We start from the raw sequence: 3,908 nt of genomic DNA, 5'->3' as shown, positions 1-3,908 counted from the left end.
GTAGTACTTCATAATGATGCCCCCACTTACGCAGGCAATGAACTAGTCTCCGCCTCCTTTTTGATTCCCTTCTTTCCCCACCTGATTGGCCTATCCCACTCAGAAATGGAGTGGTCTAGGCTCACCTATCTTCTTAATATATAAAGTTACATATCACTATATTCCAATTGAGCATTGTGGATTATTTCACAAAGAAAGCATTCATGGTAAACAATTTACCTACTAGTTGCTTTGGTCAAAACTATGAAGTATGTAATCCGTGAGATGACTGCTGTTTATAAATACAAAGTGTGCTCTTTTTAGTAAAAGTTTATTTTCTTTTTTTCAAGAGAGACATACATGCTCCACAATCCCCTCCTGCTAGTCAGAATCTCAGGTTCACGTGCCTGGAGAGTTTGGGGTTGACTCAGGATTGGAACCTGTGGTCAGCCGTGTGGCTTCCAGCACTGTGGAATAGCAGACTCCTGCCTATGCCATCGTAGTTGGGCCTATTTATATAAGTAAGGAGGAGGATTATTGCTATCATTTGACGAAAGCATCTTTTGTTGACTCTAAAAATACATTTGAATAGGAATCTGGCAATCAGGTTCTCTGTACATGCCTAACTTTTTGTTTTGACACTGTCCTTCAGAGCCCCTTGTTTCCCTGGCGAAGGAATCAAGGGAAAGAGCAGAGATCTCTCTCCTCTAAACTAAAGAAGACAAGTGAACTCGATGAGGGAGCCCATAGCTCACGTGGTGGTCTTAGGAGGGGCTTGCCACCTCCAGGGATCGGTCAGTAATTAATCAAAGATGCCCTGCAGCAGGGAATCAAAACCCACAGGCCAAGTGTCAACAAAGCACACAGAAGGGTCTCAAAATACACATGCCCAAGTTTCCGACCTTCATGTAAAGTGTAATCATAAAGGAATTTTATTTTTTAAACCACCAGGTGATGGTGAAAACAGTTTATGAGTGATCACTTCTTGTTGTCACTTCCTCATAGTTTTTATTACATTATTATCGCTAGCAGGCAAGTGCCCTTGCCAGAGGGTGTTGGAGGGGAGGAGAAAGCACCCCACGCTGGGGGGTGGTGACACTGCCGCCCTTCTTTCTCCACTTTTCCATCTCTTTGGGATTTGGGGCATTTGTGCACACACAACTGACGTGCTTTCCACGCTGCTGGGGCTGGGGTTCAGGCTCTGGCTCCTATTCACAGGGCCCCTCCAGGGGGTCGGCCACTCCTTCATCATTTAATGAGTGAATTCTCTGGGAGGAACCCTCTCCTGGGCCATACTTCCTGCCCTGAAGAGCTTGTTCCCTCCCACTTCTCCCAGTTAAGGTGGTAGTCTTATTGGTCCAATGGAAGTTGCTGCTTACTTTCTCTTGTGGTATAAATATCCTGGAAAGAGAGTCTTGTGGGGGGAGGTGGAGCATGCTGGCCAGAGGTACTCAGAAAGCAGGAAACAGAGCAGGGAGAAATAAAAAGCTTAGGAGAAAAAAAATCCGGAGCATTCGCGTTCTAGATCGTAGGAAACCAGTTTATTCTAACACTGTCCTTGTTGTGTCAGGCATTCTGCTTAGAGCTTTTCACATATTGACCCATTAAAGTCCCCACCACAGTCCAGTAGGAAAAAATGGCATTACTATTGTCGACGGAAAAAAATAACCAACTGTAAAATTAATAATGAATGCGGTTTATTTCTAAGCCAACTGTGAGTGACCTACTCTGTAGAAGAGGAATACATGCCTTTCTCGGGGTGATCAAGTACAGAGGTTTATTTGCTTTTGAGATTGACAGACAGCATTTAGTGAAAAGATTTCCCATTGGTCTGGCCCAAAAAGGCGGGACATGTAGAAGGGGGGGGGGCTTGTAGGTTATAGGTGGGTTCCACGATTTCTAGGTTGGTGATTGGAAGGGAAGATCTGTGTCTTGGCAAGAGATTAGTTAAAGAAAGGCTTAATCTACATCTCAAGGAAAAGGGAAGTTCTGTGTCTTGGGAAGGGATAAGCAAAAGAATACACTGTAATTGGTTGAAATATACATCTCAAAGATACTATGCCAGGAACAGGAGGTAGGAAGAATCCTGTTAATAGGAAATAAATGGTCTGTTAATGTTTGTGGGCATGACTTCCCAGTCCCCTTTTGAAAAGATATTGGAAAAATAGGAAAAGTAGTCAGACTTCTGTCCACACTATCTCCAGTCTTCACATAAGGAAACTGAGGCCCAGAGAGGTTAAGAAGCTGGTGCAAGGTCACACGGTGCATTTGGAGGAGTTGGTTTTCAAACCCTGGGCCTGGCTTTTAGTCATCCTAGGACTTTGAGTGACAGCACATGCCACCTGAACTTGTATTTATTTAACATCTGTTAGAAACCAGCTTGTGCTTTGAGTTCTATTTTGAAAAGGAGACTGTAAATTACTCATAAGGGAAAAACCAGTCCCCCTTGCCCTAAATAGAAATAAGAATAAATACAATAATTAAAATAAAAATATTTATCTACATGCCCTCTAACCTAGGTTTCCCTAGTGATGTCCAAATTGGGGGGGGGGGGGATGAACAGTGATCTAGAATAGTATTTATCAAACTTTATGGAGGATGAGTCACTGGGTATCTTATTAAAATGCAGATTCTGAGCCAGCTCTATGGCCTGGTGGTTAAGGCAGCCAGATCTCACATGGCCAACTGCATAGTTTGAGTCCCAGACCTGGTGGCTTGAGAAACATACAAGGCACATCTGTGTGCATGACCAAAACCCTAAAAGGAAGGAGAAATGGAAGAGAAGGGTTCGTGCCGTACCATTCCCCATGAGAGGGATGCCTTCTCTTCCTCCTCTGTCTGGGGAATGCAGGTGCCTTCTAGCCACCCCCCCAACACACACACACACCAAAAAAAAGCAGATCCCAATTCAGTCAATTCATCAATTCAGTAAGTCTGGGGAAGGACCTGGATTCTGCATATCTTCCTTTCTTTCTTTTTTTTTTTTTGGAGAGGTTTTTGCTATAGGGCATGTGCACTCGCCAGACAGAGAGAGACAGACAGAAAGCGAGAAATCACCCCCAAGGGGAGATGGTCACGCCGCAATCCCTTCTCCTCTATTCTCCTCTCGGTATCTTGGGCACGCACGCACACGTGCCTGGCATGAGTTTTAAGCCACCGGTTATGGGATGCGAACCGCATTCGACTACGTGGGAGCCCAGCGACATAGCCATTACGTTAATTGCTGGTTCCCGGATTCTGCATATCTAACAAAATTCCCAGATGTGGTCAAATTATTTGGGAACCACAACTGGAGTAGCCCGCAAACATGGAAGCTTCTAAGAAAAGGCACAGAGTGTCCCCCAAGACCTACTCAATCAGGATTTTGGGGAGCGTCTTAGCAGCAAAGGATTTTTATGCTCACTGAAGTTTGTCAGGACCTGTTCTATGTAGAATATTGATGAAAACTGTCTCGCACAGTCAGAAGTGGTGTCCCCTACTGAAAGAGCTGCTTTTCATGTAGGTTCATCTCATTTATGCGGCAGGGCCCATGAAAATGGCACGCTGGACTCGGAATTGGAGAGGACACGCGAGTGAAAGGGAAACCATCTGAATGCCCATTCACTTCACACACCAGCAACGTGAAGGGTTTCTGACTCGGAGAGAGGCCAGCTCAGACGTTGCCCCCTGAAACTGAATCGGCCCAGCCCTAACCAGATATCATAGTTAAATGCTTGGGACCAGCAGTTGGCGTAATGGCTATGCTGCTGGACTTTCATGTAGCCAACCACGGTTCGAGTCCCGAACCTGGTTGCTTAAACTCACTCCGGGCGCATGTGCCTGTGTGCCCTGGATCCCAAGAAGAGAATGGAGAAGGGATTGCAGCCTGGCCATCCCCACTGGGGGGTGATTTCTTGCTTTCTGTCTCTCTATCTTTCTGGTGAGCACAC

This window comes from Tupaia chinensis, unplaced genomic scaffold (genome assembly GCF_000334495.1).
Source record: "Tupaia chinensis unplaced genomic scaffold, TupChi_1.0 Scaffold000170_1, whole genome shotgun sequence".
NCBI lineage: Eukaryota > Metazoa > Chordata > Mammalia > Scandentia > Tupaiidae > Tupaia > Tupaia belangeri.
Note: the sequence above shows the minus strand (reverse complement) of the source record.